At 44.0% G+C, this 22,246-nt stretch overlaps 1 pseudogene; it reads right to left on the reverse strand.

Moving 5' to 3' along the window:
* The window catches only part of LOC119315798, a 62,425-nt pseudogene extending 40,611 nt beyond the window's left edge, over nucleotides 1–21,814 (reverse strand).
* Between the last annotated feature and the right edge of the window lie 432 nt (nucleotides 21,815–22,246).

Consider the following 22,246-nt stretch of genomic DNA (forward strand, 5'->3'; position numbering starts at 1 on the left):
CATAACACTCATTGGTATGCTGACTATGCTAATTATATTGTCGCTAAATTTATACCACCTAGTTTCACATACCAACAAAAGAAAAAAAAATATTCTATGATTTAAGACATTACTTTTGGGATGACCCACACCTCTATAAAGAAGGGTGTAGATTGTATTATTAGACATTGTGTACCTGAGCATGAACAAGAACAAATCCTACGAAAATGCCACTCCAATGCTTATGGAGGACATCATGCGGGAGATAGAACTGCTCATAAGGTATTGCAATCTTGTTTTTACTGGCCTACTCTCTTCAAGGATTCCCGTAAATATGTTTTATCTTGTGATGAATGCCAAAGAATTGGTAATATCGGTAAGCTTCTGGAAATGCCTATGAATTATTCTCTTGCTGTTGAACCATTTGATGTCTGGGGTTTTGACTATATGGGATGTTTTCCTTCCTCTAATGGGCATACACATTTTTTTGGCTGCTGACGATTATGTAACTAAGTGGGTAGAAGCTATTCAACTAGTAGTCCTGATCACAACACATCTATTGAAATGCTTAAGGAAGTTATTTTCCCAAGGTTTGGAGTTCCTAGATATTTAATGACTAACGGTGGTTCACACTTTATTCATGGTGTGTTCCGTAAAATGCTTGCTAAGTATGATGTTAACCATAGAATTGCATCACCCTACCATCCACAGTCTAGTGGGCAAGTTGAACTTAGAAATAGAGAAATAAAATTAGTTTTATAGAAAACTGTCAATAGGTCCCGAAAGAATTGGTCTAAGAAATTAGAGGATGCACGTTGGGCTTACAGAATAGCTTATCAAAATCCTATGGGTATGTCTCCTTATGAAATGGTTTATGGAAACGCTTGTCATTTGCCTCTTGAGTTAGAACATAAAGCATATTAGGCAATTAAAGAACTCAACTATGATTTCAAACTTGCCAGTGAAAAGAGGTTATTTGATATTAGCTCATTGGATGAATGGAGAACCCAAGCTTATGAAAATGCTAAATTATTTAAAGAAAAGGTTAAAAGATGGCATGATAAAAGAATCCAAAAGCGTGAGTTCAAAGTTGGAGAATATGTTCTTTTGTAAAACTCTCGTTTCATATTCTTTGCAGGAAAACTTCTCTCCAAATGGGAAGGACCGTATGTTATCGAAGAAGTTTATCGTTCTGGAGCCATCAAAATAAATAATGCTGAAGCTACTAACTCGAAGGTTGTCAATGGGCAAAGAATTAAACATTATATATCAGGTACGCCCATTAATGTTGAAAGCAATATTATCTAAACTATGACACCAGAGGAACACATGAAAGAAACCTTTCGGAACACACCAGAATCGTGAATAAACGGAGGTACGTGATACATAAGTAAACGGACTCCGAAAAATCCGCAAAAATATTTTTTGTCAGTTTTGGAATATTACAAAAATTAGGAAAATAAAAAACAATGAGGAAGGCAACCCTGGTGGGCACAAGACACCAGGGCGCGCCTGGCAGCCAAGCGCCCAGGTGGGTTGTGCCCACCTCGGGTACCTCCCGGACTCTGTTTTTCTCCCGTTTGCTTGTTTCCCAAGATAAAAATTCTTTATATGCCCCCGAACCTATTGACCACCATATCATGGAGAAATCTTATGTTCTTCTTACTCGTTCTTTTCCTGACAGATCTAAAAAATATGTCGTCTCAAGATTCAGAGGAGGATTGCCCAGTTTCTTATCAACCTTTGGATAAAAATATCTTCAAGGACACCTATCCCTATATATGGTTCACTAATGAGGAAGATGAAGATGAACCAGTCCCTCCTTGTTTCAAGAAAGAAAGCAAGGAGGCATTACGCAAGAGGATAATAAAGATTGAGACAGAGAACGATGAGTTGAGGATGGACAATTTTACCCTCCGACGCAAGCTGGAGAAAAAGGAGGATAAGATCGCTACTAGCTCATCATCACCACCACCTTCTTCATTACCAAAGGAGACTTGAGTATCGGGTATGGGCACTCCCCTTGGCTTGTGCCAAGCTTGGGGGAGGTGCCCCGATATAGTATCACCATCAGTATCTTTTGCCTTTATTTATCTTAGTTCGATCCTGTAGCGACCAGACCTCAAACAGTCCGATCTCTGTGCATCAGTGTCATCCTTGGATCAGTAATGCTGACACACACAATACTTGAAGGATTTATAACAGAGTAGCAATCACACACTTATTACATCGAATGTCTCAAAAGAGAACTTATTACAAAATAATATGGCTTAAGGCCATCTAATAATGATAACAACAGAAGGCTTGGAAGATAAGTGAGTCCATCAACTCCAACGGCATCACTGAGTATAGAACCACGACCTAAGGCTCCTTACTCATCGTCTGAAAAGTCTGCAACATGAACGTTGCAGCCCGAAAACGGGTCAGCACATGGAATATGCTGGCAATGTAACACATAGAGAGCAAGAACATAATAATGCTATCACTACATGCATATATGGCTGGTGGAAAGCTCTATGGTTACAATTTTGCGTAAAGCCAATTTTTCCTTACTGCAAAGGAATAAATTTTATTTAACTATCATGGTAGTTGTTAAACATTGAGAGCGTAGACACCCTCTCAATCCCAATTGAACATCATCATTAAAACCCAACAAAATTAATTAAGGTCACATGATGAGATTCACATGATAATCCAAGTACTAGATACTCAAGACGTCCATAACCGGGGACACGGCTAATCATGATTAGTTTATACACTCTGCAGAGGTTTGCGCACTTTTCCCCACAAGACTCGATCTCCTCCGTTGGGTTTCTCGCACTACATGGTGTTTGAGAAACGGATGACCGAGACATAGTCTTTCAGAAGTGCTAGCACCTTACGATCGGGTAGACCGTTACACCTACTTTCCCCTACATCGGCTAGTCTACCACGGTAAGAGTTCGCACGACTTAATCAACTATGCTAGAGCCCATAGTAGCCTGTGGCTGCACATAGAAGTTTCTAGTATGAATAATCTCATGATCCCTTTGAGCCTAGGTGGCGGTCCATAAAGAAAACAGGCAATCGCTGGAATATCAAGGTGCCTCAATCCACCCATATGTGTATTAAAGTTGCCACCTTAAGTTGAACCATTAATTAACATTCTCACATCTGTCATGGATACACTCAAACCCAATCCACGTCTACAAGCATAGCATGGCATAAGCAAACATAGAAGTAACTCCCAGGGTTTGATAAAAAACAAGGTAATAGGTGCTACCTCATCTACTTCCCAACCCACAATTTATTTAGATCCTAACCATGCAATTGTTTGAGGATTGATCTAATGCAATAAAACTGGGTAGTAAGAGGTATGATCAAAGTGCTACTTGCCTTGCTGATGATCCGCGAAACCTAGAGATTCGAAGTAGCAAGCGGCGCACTCCGGGTACTCTAACGCAAACAAACAAACACGCAAACAATAAGCACTCATCCAATGCACATGTAAAACTCAAATAAGAGATCTAACCAGAAAGTTCAACTTAAGAACTCTGGTTTGCAAAAAGAAACAAATCGAACGAAACAACAAAAGTCAAACGACGAAAGAAAACAAGCTTCGATTACTAATCTGGACCTAAATCAAATTTACAGAAGAAAAAACTTGTTTGAGTTGGTTAAACGGAAAGAGGGTTTTGAGACAAAACTTTAGGCGCTTGAATCGCCTGATTCTGATAAACGAGCGAAAAGTTAAACTAAAACGAAAATCGGATCAGAAATCGCGATCAGAAATAATCGTGGAAAATCCGAGAAAAAGAGAAAACTGCGAACAGATTAACGAACGAACGTTCGTTATCTGAAACTAAACGGTGAACTCGTCCGTTAAAACGAACGGACGAGCGAACACTCGCTAAATAAAAGAACCAATAAAACCGATCTAATAAAATAAAAAAACCTAGGGTTTTAAAAAAACCGGTTCAAAAAAAAACCCAGATCGGTTTTCTTCGGAAAACCGGCGGCGAACAGTGCGGCTACCTCGTCGGACTCCAGTGGGGCGGGGCGGCTTTGGCGGGTGCGGCAAGCGGCGGCGAGCGGCGGCTTCGGGAGGCGGGGCGGGGTGAGGTGGCGGGGTGAGGTGGCGGAGGCGGGTATTTATGAGAGGGGGGGCGTGGCTTGGGGAAGGGGCCGTCTTGGGAGGCGTGCTCCTCTCGGACTTGGGCGGCAGCGGCGGCTTCGCTCAGGACTCCGGTCCCGAGCCGGTGCGGGAGACGGCGGCGGCACGGGCTTGGCTCGACTCGGCTGGGCCTTTGGCCCAGTCGGGCGTGCGAACAGTTTTTTTTAAAACAATTCCGCCGAAACTAAGAAAAATTCTAGAAAATAAAATAAAATTCTAAAAATGGCAAAATAAATTTTCACCGGCTAAATAAAATATTTAGAACGAGGTGAACATTTTCTTGGCCCTAAAATGTAGTTTTGAAAAACGTGCAATTTTTCCTAAATTCAAATAAAACTAGCCAAAACTCCGAAATAAAATCTTATTTGATTTTTTATTAAATCTTCAATATTTATTTATTTTGGGGTAAGTCATTTTATTCCCTCTCTCATATTTGTATAATAGAAATAATTGAAGATAAAATAAATAAAATAAAATGATCCTATTTTCAAAATTTGAGAAAGCCCAGATATGAAAATAACGAAATCCCCAACTCTCTCCATGGGTCCTTGAGTTAGAATTTCTGGATCAGGCCAAAAGCAGATAAAAATATGATATGCATTGATGATCTAATGTATAATATTCCAAATTGAAAATTTGGGATTTTACAAACCTACCCCCCTTAAGATGAATCTCGCCCTCGAGATTCGGGTTGGCTAGAAAATAGGTGAGGGTGGTCCTTCAGCAGATCTTCCTCTCGCTCCCAGGTGGCTTCATTCTCGGTGTGGTGGCTCCACTGAACCTTGCAAAACTTGCTAACCTTGTTGCGGGTGACTCGGCTGGCATACTCAAGAATCTTAACTGGTTTCTCCTTATAGGTCAAATCACTATCCAACTGAATCGCTTCCAGCGGCACTGTATCTCTCAGCAGTATATCCGCCATTTCTGCATGGCACTTCTTCAACTGGGAAACATGGAACACGTCGTGAACTCCCGACAATCCCTCAGGCCATTCCAACTTATAAGCAACTTCTCCCATGCGTTCCAAAACTTTGTATGGTCCCACAGAACGTGGCGCTAACTTTCCCTTAACTCCAAAGCGCTTAACTCCTCGAAGTGGAGATACACGAAGATAAACTCTATATCCGGCTTCATAAACTATCTCCTTGCATTTAGAATCTGCATAGCTCTTCTGCCTAGACTGGGCTACCTTGAGCCTATCGCGGATCAACTTCACCTTCTGTTCAGACTCCTTAATCAAATATGGTCCAAACAACTGGCGGTCTCCAACTTCGTCCCATGATAATGGTGTTCTGCACCTTCTTCTGTACAAGGCTTCAAAAGGGGCCATCGTCAAACTGGATTGATAACTGTTGTTGTAAGAGAACTCCGCATATGGCAAGTTGTCATCCCAACTAGATCCATAATCTAGCGCACAAGCTCTCAGCATATCCTCCAAAATCTGATTGACTCTCTCGGTCTATCCATCGGTCTGCGGATGAAAAGCTGTACTAAACTCTAGTCTGGTACCCAAAGTTTCATGCAATTGATTCCAGAACTTTGAGGTAAACTGGGTTCCCCTATCTGATACAATGCTTCTCAGAACTCCATGCAGACATACGATCCTGGTCATGTATATCTTTGCCAACTTAGCACTGGTGTAAGTGGTCTTCACTGGGATGAAATGAGCTACCTTCGTCAAGCGATCGACTACAACCCATATCGAGTCATAACCTGAACGGGTCCTGGGTAATCCCGTGATAAAATCCATGCCTAGCTTATCCCACTTCCATTCGGGTATCGGGAATGGCTGTAGCAATCCTGCTGGCTTCTGATGCTCTGCCTTTACTCTCTAACATACATCACAAACTTCTACATACTCTGCAATATCCTTCATCATTCCGGTCCACCAGAAAGTGTCTTTCAAATCCAAATACATCTTGGTATTTCCTAGGTGAATCGAGTATGGCAGATCATGGGCCTCTTGCAGAATTAACTTCCTGATCTCCGGGTCATTAGGCACATAAACGTGGTCCTCAAACCATAAGGTATTGTGTTCATCCTCACGAAATCCTTTAACTTTTCCCTTGCCCATCTTCTCCTTTATGGTGGCAATCTCCTTGTCGGTCTTCTAAGCTTCTCTGATCCTATCCATCAGAGTAGAGTGAATCTCCAATGCTGCTACATAGCCTCTCGGAACTATCTCCAAACATAGCTCACGAAGATCCTCGGCTAACTCCTTTGGTAACTCTCCGGTCATTAGTGTGTTGACATGGCTCTTGCGGCTCAATGCGTCAGCTACTACGTTGGCCTTTCCGGGATGATAATGTAATCTCATATCATAATCCTTGATGATCTCCAACCATCTCCTTTGCTTGAGATTCAACTCCTTCTGCGTGAAAATGTACTTCAAACTCTTGTGATCTGTGTACACCTCACAATGGTTTCCGATGAGAAAATGTCTCCACGTCTTTAAAGCATGCACTACGACTGCTAACTCCAAGTCGTGTGTAGCATAATTCAATTCATGGGGCTTAAGCTGTCGTGAGACATATGAAACAAATCTTCCCTCCCGCATAAGCACTGCTCTAAGTCCTCGACATGAAGCGTCGCAATATACTTCATAATCCTTGCGCTGATCTGGCAGAATCAACACTGGCGATGTAACCAAACGTTTCTTCAACTCCTGGAAACTGGCCTCACATTCTTCAGTCCATTTGAACTTTGTATCCTTCTTCAACAACTCCGTCATAGGTTTTGCAATTTTCAAGAAATTTTCAATGAACCTCCGGTAGTATCTGCGAGTCCAAGAAAACTCTGGATCTCTCCAACTGTTGTTAGGGCTTCCCAATTTGTCACAGTGACAACCTTGGTGGGATCTACAGCTATTCCTTCTCCGGATATAACATGTCCGAGGAATCCCACTTCCGTCAACCAAAACTCACATTTGCTGAACTTGGCGTATAGCTGATGTTCTCTAAGCTTACCAAGTACCAAACGCAAATGTTCTTTATGTTCTTCTTCATTCTTAGAGTAAACCAGTATATCATCAATGAACACTACGACGAACTTATCCAAAAACTCCATAAACACTTTGTTCATCATGTTCATAAAATAGGTAGGTGAGTTAGTCAGACCAAATGACATAACGGTATACTCATACAGCCCATACCTTGTGGTAAAAGCTGTCTTAGGTATGTCCTGCTCTCGAATCTTCAACTGGTGGTATCCTGATCGCAAATCAATCTTGGAGAATACCTTAGCTCCTTGCAATTGGTCAAACAAATCATTGATCATCGGCAGTGGGTACTTATTCTTGATCGTCACTTCATTCAACCCTCGATAATCAACAACCATCCTTAACGATCCATCCTTCTTTTCCACTAGAAGTACTGGTGATCCCCAAGGTGACGAACTTGGGCAAATATATCCCTTATCCAGTAACTCTTTAATCTGCTTCTTAATCTCCTCCAAATCCTTTGCAGGCATTCTATACGGTCTCTTAGATATTGGTCCTGTGCCTGGCAAAAGCTCAATAAAAAACTCAATGTCTCTATCCGGTGGCATGTCTGGCAACTCTTCTGGAAATACATCCGGAAAATCCTTTACCACCGGTACCTCCTCCTGTACAACTCCTGATAAGGAATTTACTTGAGTCCTATTCGGCACATGCCGTGATACATACTTGATCCTTCTCCCTTCCGGGGTAGTAAGAAAAATCAACTTACTAGCGCAATCGATGTTTCCTCCATACATCGATAGCCAATCCAAACCCATAATTACATCCAAACCTTGTGATTCCAAAATGATTAAATCCGAGGGGAACACATGCCTACCTATACTCAATGGCACTTGAAAACATCCTCGACTAGCCATATACTCCGCTCCTGGTGAGCTTACTAACATAGGTGTTCTAAGAACCTTGGTGGGCAGTTTGTAATTATCCACGAATCCCCTTGACATGTATGAATGTGATGCACCAGTATCAAAAAGAACGATTGCAGTAAAAGACTTAACCAAAAACTTACCGATTACTGCATCTGGCTGGGCTTCAACCTCCTCCACGTTAACGTGGTTCACCTGTCCCCTGTTGAAAGGGTTCGGCTTCTTCCCAGAGCTTCCATTGCCATTTCCATTCTGGGCTTCAGGACATTCGTTGGCATAATGTCCGGTCTTCCGACACTTTTAACAAGTGACTTGGCTTAGGTCTCTCTTGGCTGGGGTTGATGGGTTGGTACGGTTCTGACCGTTGCTCCCCCCATTCCCATTACCATTCTTGGGGCCATTATGATTATGCGAACTCCCTCCTCCATGGGTATGCTGAAAATGTCCTCCCAATTTCAGGGTAAAGCATGGCTTCTGCTGGGCTCCTGAATTGTATTTCCCTTGTCCATACTTCCTCTTGCGGTTCTCAATCTGCTGCTGCTTCCCTTCTATCATAAGAGCACGATCTACCAACTCCTGGTAGTTGTTAAAAGTTGCTACCATCAACTGCATACTCAACTCATCATTCAGTCCTTCCAGAAACTTCTCCTTCTTAGTTGCATCCGTAGCAACGTCATCCGGGGCATAACGTGCTAACTTACTAAAGTCATCCACGTATTGGCCAACTGTCCTTCCTCCTTGGCGCAAGTTGCGAAACTCATGCTTCTTCACGACCATAGCCCCTACTGAAACATGGGTTGTACGGAAAGCCTGCTGAAATTGGTCCCATGTCACCGTGGCTATAGGGTAGGTGACAATGTAATTCTCCCACCATGATGCTGCTGGTCCATCCAACTGATGTGTGGCAAAACGCACCTTCTCAGCGTCAGTACATCCTATAGTGGTTAACTCCCTTCCAATCTTGCGGAGCCAATCATCTGCTACTATAGGCTCGGTGCTACTGGAGAACACCGACGGATTTAGTCTAAGGAAACGGGTTAAGTGATCAACAGGTGGTGGTGGTGGTGGGTCATCGTTGTTGTTGTTTCCCTGATTCTAATTCTGGACTAGCAACTGCATCAATGCATTCTGCTGCTGGATCAACTAAGTGAGCTCCGGCGGGAAAGCAAATCCATTGTCACGTCTCGGAGGCATCTAAGGGTTTAGAAAAGATGAGAATTAAGAATAGATTGAGGTCTAGAGAGAAAACACTACCCATATGCACATGAGGCAAATGCAAAAAAAATCACTTCACTCAAATCAAACAAGGGCATACAATCGGTCTAGAATTATCGTTACAAAGGTGCTCGGACTACTCTATTTACATGGTGGAATACTACTACTGATGTGGTGGTCTACTAGAAATATTCCTCGGTTGCAGACTCCATGATATCTGCTCCAGCTTCGTCTTCATAGTCATCATCGCTATTGTCGGGGTCTGAGTCGATGTCGTCGATGATGATGTAGTCCTCCAAGCGAATCTCCTTGGGTTCTTCGTCTTCTCCTCCTGGTGCAGGGTCTCCCAGGAATACTCCTAGCTTCCTTTCCAGATCGTCATTCTTATCCACTAGTACGACGATGTCCTCCTCATAATCTTCACGAGTAGCTTTAAGTTCTTCCTCCAGTTCCGTGATCCTTGTCATTGCCTTCTTCAGGTCTATCATTCCTGCGCACATCTGGTTCTCCTGGCAACGAATGCTTTGGTTTAACTCCTGGATAAAAGCTGCGATTGATCTATCCTTCCTGGTGGTAATCATCTCCCATTTCTCATCTCGACGCCCACAAATCTGGTAGATAGTATCCTTGAGATCATTACAGTAAACTTCTCCAATACGTCCCATGGTGATGTGGGCTGCCATGCTCTTTCCTAGACTCCAGGTTGGTGCATCAAAGGAAAACTCTATGGGCTCGGTGACTAGCGCAAACATCCTTCCTGGAACTTGAACTTGAATCATCCAGCGCTCCTCTTTGGGTAAAGTGGCGTTGTAGGTCCCGGTGAAGCTTGGTACTCCGATGTTCAGGTACTTAGTGACTTCCTTCAGGTGGCGTCCAAAGGGTGTATCTTCATCCGGTTGCGTGAACTTGTTCCTTGCATACGCCATCCTAAAAGAGTAGAAAAGATGAGAAGTCAGAAATGAGAAGAGAATAGTGATCTAGGTCTTTATCTTAGTGGCCGTGTCCTACAGTCAGCATGTGCTCTGATACCATCTTGTAGCGACCAGACCTCAAACGGTCCGATCTGTGTGCATCAGTGTCATCCCTGGATCAGTAATGCTGACACGCATAGTACTTGAAGGATTTATAACAGAGTAGCAATCACACACTTATTACATCGAATGTCTCAAAAGAGAACTTATTACAAAATAATATGGCTTAAGGCCATCTAATAACGATAACAGCGAAAGGCTTGGAAGATAAGTGAGTCCATCAACTCCAACGACATCACTAAGTATAGAACCACGACCTAAGGCTCCTTACTCGTCATCTGAAAAGTCTGCAACATGAACGTTGCAGCCCAAAAACGGGTCAACACATGGAATATGCTGGCAATGTAACACATAGAGAGCAAGAACATAATAATGCTATCACTACATGCATATATGGCTGGTGGAAAGCTCTATGGTTACAGTTTTGCGTAAAGCCAATTTTTCCCTACTGCAAAGGAATAAATTTTATTTAACTATCATGGTAGTTGTTAAACATTGAGAGCGTAGACACCCTCTCAATCCCAATTAAAAATCATCATTAAAACCCAACAAAATTAATTAAGGTCACATGATGAGATTCACATGATAATCCAAGTACTAGATACTCAAGACGTCCATAACCGGGGACACGGCTAATCATGATTAGTTTATACACTCTGCAGAGGTTTGCGCACTTTTCCCAATAAGACTCGATCTCCTCCGTTGGGTTTCTCGCACTACATGGTGTTTGAGAAACGGATGACTGAGACATAGTCTTTCAGAAGCGCTAGCACCTTACGATCGGGTAGACCGTTACACCTACTTTCCCCTACATCTGCTAGTCTACCACTGTAAGAGTTCGCACGACTTAATCAACTATGCTAGAGCCCATAGTAGCCTGTGGCTGCACACGGAAGTTTCTAGTATCAATAATCTCATGATCCCTTTGAGCCTGGGTGGTGGTCCATAAAGAAAACAGGCAATCGCTGGAATACCTAGGTGCCTCAATCCACCCAGATGTCTATTAAAGTTGCTACCTTAAGATGAACCATTAATTAACATTCTCACATCTGTCATGGATACACTCAAACCCAATCCACGTCTACAAGCATAGCATGGCATAAGAAAATGTAGAAGTAACTCCCAGGGTTTGATAAAAAACAGAGGTGCTACCTCATCTACTTCCCAACCCACAATTTATTCAGATCCTAACCATGCAATTGTTTGGGGATTGATCTAATGCAATAAAACTAGGTAGTAAGAGGTATAATCAAAGTGTTACTTGCCTTGCTGATGATCCGCGAAACCTAGAGATTCGAAGTAGCAAGCGGCGCACTCCGGGTACTCTAACGCAAACAAACAAACAAGCAAACAATAAGCACTCATCTAATGCACAGGTGAAACTCAAATAAGAGATCTAACCAGAAAGTTCAACTTAAGAACTCCGGTTTGCAAAAAGAAATAAATCGAACGAAACAACGAAAGTCAAACGGCGAAAGAAAACAAGCTTCGATTACTAATCTGGACCTAAGTCAAATTTTACAGAAGCAAAAACTTGTTTGAGTTGGTTAAACGGAAATAGGGTTTCGAGACGAAACTCTAGGCGCTTGAATCGTCTGATTCCGATAAACGAGCGAAAAGTTAAACTAAAACGAAAATCGTATCAGAAATCGCGATCTGAAATAATTGCGGAAAATCCGAGAAAAAGAGAAAACTGCGAACAGATTAACGAACGAACGTTCATTATCTGAAACTAAACGGTGAACTCGTCCATTAAAACGAACGAACGAGCGAACGCTCGCTAAATAAAAGAACCGATAAAACCGATCTAATAAAATAAAAAACCCAGGGTTTTAAAAAAAACCGGATCGGTTTTCTTCGGAAAACCGGCGGCAAACGGTGTGGCTACCTCGTCGGACTCCGGCGGCTCGGGGCTCCGGCGGGGCGGGGCGGCGTAGGCGGCGGGCGGCGCGGGCGTCGGCGGCGGTGATGTCGGTGGCGGCGGGCGCGGCAAGCGGCGACTGCGGGAGGTGGGGCGGGGCGAGGTGGCGGTGGCGGGTATTTATGAGAAGGGGGGCGTGGCTTGAGGAAGGGTCCATCTCGGGATGCATGCTCCTCCCGGACTCGGGCGGCGGCGGCGGCTTCGCTCGGGACTCCGGTCCCGAGCCGGTGCAGGAGACGGCGGCGCCGCGGGCTTGGCCCGGCTCGGCTGGGCCTTCGGCCCAGTCGGGTGCGCGAACAAATTTTTTTAAAAACAATTCCGCCGAAACTAGGAAAAATTCTAGAAAATAAAATAAAATTCTAAAAATGCCAAATAAATTTTCACCGCCTAAATAAAATATTTAGAACGAGATGAACATTTTCTTGGCCCTAAAATGCAGTTTTGAAAAACGTGCAAATTTTCCTAAATTCAAATAAAACTAGCCAAAACTCCGAAATAAAATCTTATTTGATTTTTTTAATTAAATCTTCAATATTTCTTTATTTTGGGTAAGTCATTTTATTCCCTCTCTCATATTTGTATAACAGAAGTAATTGAAGATAAAATAAATAAAATCAAATGATCCTATTTTCAAAATTTGAGAAAGCCCAAATATGAAAATAACGAAATCCCCAACTCTCTCCGTGGGTCCTTGAGTTGCGTAGAATTTCTGGATCAGGCCAAAAGCAGATAAAAATATGATCTGCAGTGATGATCTAATGTATAACATTCCAAATTGAAAATATGGGATGTTATAGATCCTTAGTTATCTTTTGATTTAGTTGAATAAAAATGTAGTTCGATTCTTTCTTCGAGTGTTTTGCTTAGCGATCCATCTATCTTGTAATCATGTGCGAGATATATAATAAAGTTTAGTTTGAGTTTTGCTTTCTTTGCTTTCATGTTCCAATAAAGAGAAAAGAAAATAAATGAAAAGATCATATGCTAATCTTATTGTAATGAATGACATCACATAAGGAAAAGTATAAGTAGTAAAATTTATTGGAGATTAACAAACATAGAATTGGTCAATGATGCAATTCATGAAATAATTAATAAGGGAAGAGAAGATTCACATGCAAATACACTATCTTGGACATTTTTTATGATTGTGAGCCCCCATCAAAATATTTTATGCCAAATTTATTGACCTTGGACAAGGAGGACAACGTGATGTTTGTTCATATTCACATAGAAGTTATATTGTCATAGATCCTTTAACATGTGGTGCTTTCCTCTATCTTTGCTAGCCAAAAATTCCGCACTAAGTAGAGATACTACTTGTGCGTCCAAAAACCCTTAAATCCAAATCTTGCTTTGAGAGTCCACCATACCTACCTATGGATTGAGTAAGATCCTTCAAGTAAGTTTTCATTGGTGCAATAAGGCAATAAAATTTTCTTCTAAATGTGTTAGATCATTTAGTGTAATAAAAAATTAAGCGTTGTATGAACTTGTGATGGCGAAATAATAAAGGCGACAAACTGCATAATAAAGGTTGCTATCACAAGGGGCAATATAACGTGATGTTCTTTTGCACTGAGAGATTGAGCATACAACCAAAAAGTGCATGTCAACCTGTGCTTCCCTCTATGAAGGGCATATCTTTTACTTTCATGTATTTACTTTTCTGCAAGAGTCAAAAGTTTTCTTCCCTATTCCTTTTTATTTTCTCTTTTGCAAGCATCATGTGGTGAGGAAAGATCTAGGCACATATATCCAGTTGAATATGGGTGGGCATGGGTTATTATTGTTGACATCACCCTTGAGGTGAATACGTTGGGATGGAAAACTATAAGCCCCTATCTTCCTATGTGTCTGGTTGAAACTTTTTACTCATGGGTATGTGGTGAGTGTTAGCAATCATAGAAGACTATATGATGGTTGAGTATGTGGACTTGCCAAAAGGCTCCGATACGTGACCCTTCCTGAAAAGATGATGAATTGTGTTGCAAAGTTGACTAAGAACATAGTTTGTTTGTTTTCAATAGAGTTTATGCTTTATACTTCGATGTTGTGATGAACTGTTACTTATTCATGAGAAGTTTATCATAAAAGTGTTATGTTAAAATTTCTATGATAAAGTTTGTTGGTGTTATAATAATGTACATGATGCTTTATGTTCATATTTTGTTTTTATCGACACCTCTCTCTCTAAGCATGTGGACATGTTTTTCGATATCGGTTTTTCGCTTGAGGACAAGCGAGGTCTAGGCTTGGGGGAGTTGATACGTCCATTTTGCATCATGTTTACCTATTGCTATTTACTATGTTTTTATGCATAATAATGCCTTTTGGAGTAATTCCAATGTCTTTTCTCTCACAATATGCAAGGTTTACATAAAGAGGGAGAATACCAGCAACTGGAATTCTGGACCTACAAAAGCTACGTCAGAGTTACCTATTATGCACATCTCCAAATGAGCTGAAACTTTACGGATGATTATTTTGGAATAAAAGAAAAATACTAGAGCAAATAACTACCGGAGGAGGCCCACCAGGTGGGCACAATCCACCTGGGCACGCCAGGCCCCCCAGGCGCACCCTGGTGGGTTGTGCCCTCCTCGGCCCATGTCTGGTGCCCCTCTTCTGGTATATAAGTCATTTTGACTTAGAAAAAAAATAAGGAGAGGACTTTCGGGATGAAGCACCGCCGTCTCGAGGCAGAACTTGGGCAGGAGCACTTTTGCCCTCGGGCGCAGCGATTCCGCCGGGGGAACTTCCCTTCCGGAGAGGGAAATCATCGTCATCATCATCATCACCAACAACTCTCCCATCTTTGTGAGGGAAATCTCCATCAACATCTTCAACTCACCAACTCTTCTCAAACCCTAGTTCATGTCTTGAGCTCAATATTTGTACTGGAACCTTAGATTGGTGCTCGTGGGTGTCTAGTAGTGTTGATTACATCTTGTAGTTGATTACTGTATGGTTTATTTGGTGGAATATAATATGTTCAGATCCATTATGCTATTTAGTACCCCTCTGATCTTGAGCATGATTATCATTTGTGAGTATTTACTTTTGTTCTTGAGGTCACGGGAGAAATCTTGTTGCAAGTAATCATGTGAACTTGATATGTGCTCGATATTTTGATGATATGTATGTTGTTATTCCCTTAGTGGTGTCATGTGAACGTTGATACGACCATTTTGCATCATGTTTTCTTACTTTTATCTACAATGTTTTTATCCATAATAATGCTTTTTGGAGTAATTCTAATGCCTTTTCTCTCATAATTTGCAAGGTACACACCAAGGGGGAGAATTCTGGCAGCTGGAAATCTGGACCTGGAAAAGCTACGTCAGGCCACCTATTCTGCACAACTCCAAACAAGATGAAACTTCACGGAGATTTTTTATGGATTATTTAAGAATTATTGGAGCAAATAACTACCAAAGGGGGCCCACCAGGTGGGCACAAACCACCTGGGCGCGCCAGGGAGCCCATGCGCGCCCTGGTGGGTTGTGCCCTCCTTGGCCCACTTCCAGTGCCCATCTATTGGTATATAAGTCATTTGGATCTAGAAAAAAAAATAAGGAGAGGACTTTCGGGATGAAGCACCGCTGCCTCCAGGTGAAACTTGGGCATGAGCACTTTTGCCCTCCCGCAGAGTGATTCCGCCGGGGGAACTTCCCTCCCGGAGGGGGAAATCATCGGCACCATCATCACCACAACTCTCATCTTGGGGAGGGCAATCTCCATCAAAATCTTCAACAGCACCATCTCCTCTGAAACCCTAGTTCATCTCTTGTGTTCAATCTTGTTACCGAAACTATAGATTGGTATTTGTGGGTGACTAGTAGTGTTGATTACATCTTGTAGTTGATTACTATATGGTTTATTTGGTGGAAGATTATATGTTCAGATGCAAGATGATATTTGATAACCCTCTGATCATGAGCATGTTTATCATTTGTGAGTAGTTACCTTTGTTCTTGAGGTCACGGGAGAAATCATGTTGCAAGTAATCATGTGAATTTGATATGTGTTCGATATTTTGATAGTATGTATGTTGTGATTCCCTTAGTGGTGTCATGTGAACATCGACTACATGACACTTCATCATATTTGGGCCTAAGGTAATGCATTGTGGAGTAGCAATTAGATGATGGGTTGCGAGAGTGACAAAAGCTTAAACCCCGGTTTATGCGCTATTCCGTAAGGGATCGATTGGATCTAAAAGTGTAATGTTATGGTTAGAATTTATTCTTAATACTTTTCTCGTAGTTGCGGATGCTTGCGGAGGGTTAATCATAAGTAGGATGTTTGTTCAAGTAAGAACAACACCTAAGCACCGGTCCACCCACATATCAAATTATCAAAGTAGTGAACACAAATTAAACCAACATGATGAAAGTGACTAGATGAAATTCCCGTGTACTCTCAAGAACGCTTTGCTTATCATAAGAGACCGTTTTGGCCTGTCCTTTGCCTCAAAAGGATTGGGCTACCTTGCTGCACTTTTGTTACTACTATCGTTACTTTCTCATTACAAATTATCTTGCTGTCAAACTACTTTGCTACTTACAATTTCCTTACTTGCAAACACTACTGAGGGAGTCCTGGACTAAGGGGTCCTCAGGCGTTCGGCCTGTTATCCATGAGCCGGACTGATGGGCTGTGAAGACATGAAGACCGAAGACTATACCTGTGTCCGGATTGGACTCTCCTTGGCATGGAAGGCAAGCTTGGCGACCGACTATGAAGATTCCTTCTTATGTAACCTACTCTATGTAAACCCTAGATCCCCTCGGTGTCTATATAAACCAGAGGGGATAGTCCGGAAAGGATACATTCATTACCATAGTCATACAGGTTAGACTCCTAGGGTTTAGCCATCATGATCTCGTGGTAGATCAACTCTTGTAACACACATATTCATCAATATCTATCAACGCACAGTTCGGGACCCCCTACCCGAGATCCGCCGGTTTTGACACCGACATTGGTGCTTTTATTGAGAGTTCCACTGTGCCATCGACGAAAGGTTCGATGGCCCTTTCAATCGTCTATAGTGACACTGTCCAAGGAGAAACCTTCCTCCTCGGACAGATTTTCGTGTTCGGCGGCTTCGTACTGCGGGCCAACTCGCTCGGCCATCTGGAGCAGATTGATAGCTACACCCCCGGCCACAGGTCAGATTTGGAAGCTTGAACTACGTAGCAGATATCCGTGGAGACTTGATCTTCAATGGATTTGAAACCACAGCGATCATTCCCCCTTGCTCCGAGGAACATGACTTAAATCTGTCATCGGATCACATCCAGGAGATGGTCCCTGTTGCTGCAACGACCTTAGAACCAGAGCAGATCGTGCCATCCGAAGCCACAGAGTCCGCGGCGTTGGATCCGCACACAGACTCATCACGCTGCGATATCTGCGTTAATGGAACTCTGGATTCGTCTCTGGCTATAAATTCCGGACCATATACGCTTGTGGACACCGAGCTAGATCAGTTATCGATCTTCGAATTCTTTGCCGCAGACGTCTTTCAGCACTCACCTTTAGGCGATGTGTTAAAGTCTTTAAAGAACCTATCATTCACGGGAGATTCGCAGCCAAACTATGTCCGGTTCGAACTTGGGGCTGACGACGGAGAATTTTGTTTCCCACCCGCCACCCGCTTCATAGCCACTGTCGAGGACTTAACCAACATGTCCACTCCTGGCTCCGCAGACATTGATGGTCCAGACGACGATGTAGATAAGGAGCAAGGCCAAGATCCGCCAGTCTTCGGACGCAAGACGGACACCCCTTCACATGATGTGTACATGATCGATACACTTAAAAATCCTCGCAGCAAAGACAAGGGAGATCCAGTTAAACTCCTGAGTCACAGTCTAAGTTCCGACGCCCCAAGTCACACCGCAGCAACAATGGCACTGGAGAAAATAGTACTCCGAACGGCGCCGAAAGCAATGAAGACCCTGTGGGAGCAACATTCGAGCAGGAGGAATAGGAAAATGGGCAAGCCAGCCCCGATGAACAGGCCCTGCCCAACGACGGATCGGAGGACGACAACTACCTTCCGCTCTCCGAAGATGAGGAAAGCCTCGGCGACGAAGACTTCATCATACCCGAAGAGCCCCTCGAATAGGAGCGCTTCAAGCGCAGGCTGATAGCTACGGCAAGGAGCCTGAAAAAGAAGCAACAACAGCTTCAAGCTGACCAAGACCTACTCAATGACAAATGGACCAAAGTCCTGGTCGCCGAAGAATACGACCTCAGTGGCCCAGCCAAAAGCTACCCAAAGCACAAATCACTCTACCAGTCTGATGACGGGGCGTTGGAGCCCATACCATCGTCACACAACACGGCAGGTCATCGACAACTCTGTCCGGATAAAAAGGCAACTCAAGCCGAACACCAGACCGCCCCACCACGCCGTAAAGGCAGGAACAACGCAGGCCACGATTACCCAGATAACTTGCAGAAGGACTGGAACAATAGAGCAGGAAGTGCAAGAACGATCTACGGATCACGAAACATGCTTCGACACGCAACAATGGCTACCTATTCGGACATGTCACATCTCATCGCAACTAGGCCGAAAACAGCAATGGGACTCCTTCCGAGTTACGCCGCAGTGTGGCCCAACATAGAGGCGCCACACACCCGCTTTGCTTCACTGAGGAAGTAATGGATCATGAATTACCCGAAGGATTCAAACCCGTCAATATTGAATCATACGACGGGACAACCGATCCTACAGTATGGATAGAAGATTTCATCCTCCACATCCATATGGCCCGTGGAGACGACCTCCACGCCATTAAATACCTCCCACTAAAACTAAAAGGACCAGCTCGGTACTGGTTAAACAGCCTGCCTGAAAATTCCATAGGCAGCTGGAAGGACTTGGAAGAGGCCTTCCTCGATAACTTTAGTGGAACACATGTCCGGCCACCGGATGCCGATGACCTAAGTCACATTGTCCAACAGCACAACGAATTAGCCAGGGAGCTATGGACCCGGTTCTTAGTAAAAAAGAACCAAATTGTCGACTGTCCGGACGCGGAAGCCCTCATGGCTTTCAGACACAGCGCCTGGGACGAATGGCTCGCATGCCACCTCGGCCAAGGACCTAAATCCACGACAGCTCTCACTGTTATGATGACTTGCTTTTGCGCGGGAGAAGATAGCTAGCTCGCTCATAGAAGCAATAGCGCCATCAACCAGGGAACCTCCAAAATCTGAGATGCCAATGGCAAGCCATAAGGAAGCAAAAACAACAGTCACAATGACAATGAAAGATCAGGCGACACAGTGGTCAACGCCGGATTCAGCTACCCCAAGCCCGACCAGCGGAAGAAGCCATCCAAGGCGAACCGAGATGAACCATCCAACCTGGACAGGATTTTGGACCGACCCTGCCAGATTCACGGCCACCCCGATAAACCAGGTAATCATACCAACAGAAACTGATGGGTCTTTAAATAGGCCGGCAAGCTCAACGCCGAACACAGGGGAAGGAAGCCGCCAAGCGAGAGGGATGACGGAAAGGTTCACCAATGAAAAACTGGAGGTCTGAAGCAGTCTCCACCTGATGATCAACTACTCATAGAACGGAAATAGCAGCCCGGCTTCCGCCGCCCACTCCGTACACCTACAAAGTTTGTACCGCGCATACATCATTACGCACTCAAGATACCATGGGAATCGGTGGAAGCACAATACGGACAAGCATGCGAGAACTCCAGTAACTTTTTCTATATATAATTATTTATTTCCTTTTTTTATTTTCCTCTTTCGATATCCTTAAAAAAACAGGTGACGAACAGTTTAAAAATTGGAAACTGGCTCTATCGGAGTTCGGATCCGTACACTCACCTAAGGGGCTATGTCCATCAAGGATTCCTCGCCGAGGACTGGCGGCACAGACGTGCGACAGGAGGTCCAAAATAACTTTTTGTAGACCGCACTCTCCATCTTTCGAGCCTGTACTATGCATGTTCCTCCGCCTCCAACCCCGAGCATGTCAAATAGCCCGGGGGCGATGGCTTTTATATAATCATAAGTAATCATTGGCATATCACTCAGTTACCAGTAAACAATATCCGAACTAATCATCTGCACGGTTTTCCTGACAAACATGGCTCCTATGGTTATTTCACAAACATACCTTGGCGTAATCTGCTAGGGGCTCGGTGTGGGAACAAATGAGCCGCCAGTAAAAGTCCGAACAACTCTATAGCATACTTCGGCGTCGCAAGTTTGGCCTTATATGCATTAGCTCCGAATCATTGTCTTGGGTCAATAGTTGGGTTGCCCGGCTCCTGTGCTTGCTACCGTATGTTCCGCTCTATCGGCTAGGTTAGTAAAGGGAGAACTACTGCATTTGTGCCCTGGTCTAAACCGGATGAGCACCTCAGTAGAGAAAGCCGAAAACTGACTGTCATGATGCGGCGTGAGCTGGTCAACCACTTGACGACTTATCGGAATCTTTAGCGATTCTCTGTGTCACACGAGGGATCTTTTTCAGATCAAACATGTAAGGCACCATACGCCGCATACATACCAGGGGCTATGCCGTAGCCCCACCATAAAAATCCTATGGCTAAGTGAAAGTGTTAACGCCTTATAGTCCGATTGCCTGGTTCGCCGCATTATCACCTCCTTCATGGACCAAGACGTTGGATAAAGAGTGATTAAATGCTTTCCGAACACCCCCGTACTTCGTATGAGGGGGCTGAAGCCGACGACTGGAAAACTTTCAGATTATATCAAAATGGCCGCACAGGAGGAATTCAATCTTTCAAGCAAAACATAAATAAATTAACTAGAAAATTGTCTTTTACAATTTTCACTTGAACATTATGTCTTTCGAGCATTGACCCTCTACAAAGAGAGCGGCCTCTAGGACATCCTCAAAATAATGTTCCGGTTCCGGACGGCCCTTGCCTTTGGGTGGACCCTTCGTCGCAACATCGATGGCTTTCATCTTCCCCCAGAACGTCTTGACTCGGGTGAAAACCATCCGTGCACCCTCAATGCACATTGACCGCTTCACAGCGTCGATACGCGACACCGCATCAACAAGCCTTTGCACTAAACCGAAAAAGCTGTTTGGAACAGGCTCGGTTGGCCACAGCCGGACTATGACGTCCTTCATGGCAGCGCCGGACATCCTATGAAGTTCGGCCCATTGGGACATCTGTTTATTAAGCAACAAGGGGCGCTTTGACGCGCCAAACTGTGACAAAAAAGCTTCTCTGCTGCATATCCATCCCGCGCTTGGTAATACTGCGCCGCATTGGCAGAACTCTTCGGCAAGTCCAAGAACTCGTCCGAAGAACTCCATACTTGGTTGAGCTGGACAAAGTTCGGGTCGCCGAACTTAGTTTGCAGCAGAAAAGGCTTTCCAGCCGCAATCTCCCTCGCCTGTCGAACCTCCTCACGGGTCGCTCTGCATTCTGACCGCGCTCCTCTTGCCTCTTGCAAGGCGTTCTCCAGGTCAGCCGTTAAGGCTTCACTCTCCTTCTCCAGAAATTCATAGCGGCCGGTAGCATTCTCCAGCTCGAGCGTCATCGTGGATATCTTCTCCTCATCTTGGCGCCGTACAGCTCGTTCGGCTTCTAGTTCAGCCGATGCCTTTTTCGGCAGCAGCATGGCTACGCCGGGCCTCCTCCTTGGCCCGGGCCAGCTCCGCTCGAAGAACTTCAACAGCGGCAGCACCATCTGCAGCCAAATTTTAGCATCACGCTTATACCACAAAAATGTATGAGGATTGCCCCAAATACATACCTTGCGACTCGTCAAGACGCGTATTGATTAAAGAAAGATCATCCCCTGCCACATCAACCTTTCGCTGCAAATCAGCAATCTCCATAGTCCGGGAGGTGGCCAAAGGGGAATCAGCCCGCGTTCAAGGTTTATCAGGTTAGTCCTCAAATGATCCTTTTTCGATCCTCCGTTTTGCTTCCTAGTGGAAGCCAACCCGAGTATCGGGGGCTACTACCTATATACAAGCGTATCTTCTCAAATGAAACATAGTTGAAAACATTATGTTACAAACCTCGAAGCCCTTCAGCAGGCTCATGA

Source organism: Triticum dicoccoides, chromosome 6A (assembly GCF_002162155.2).
Source record: "Triticum dicoccoides isolate Atlit2015 ecotype Zavitan chromosome 6A, WEW_v2.0, whole genome shotgun sequence".
NCBI classification, from domain to species: domain Eukaryota; kingdom Viridiplantae; phylum Streptophyta; class Magnoliopsida; order Poales; family Poaceae; genus Triticum; species Triticum dicoccoides.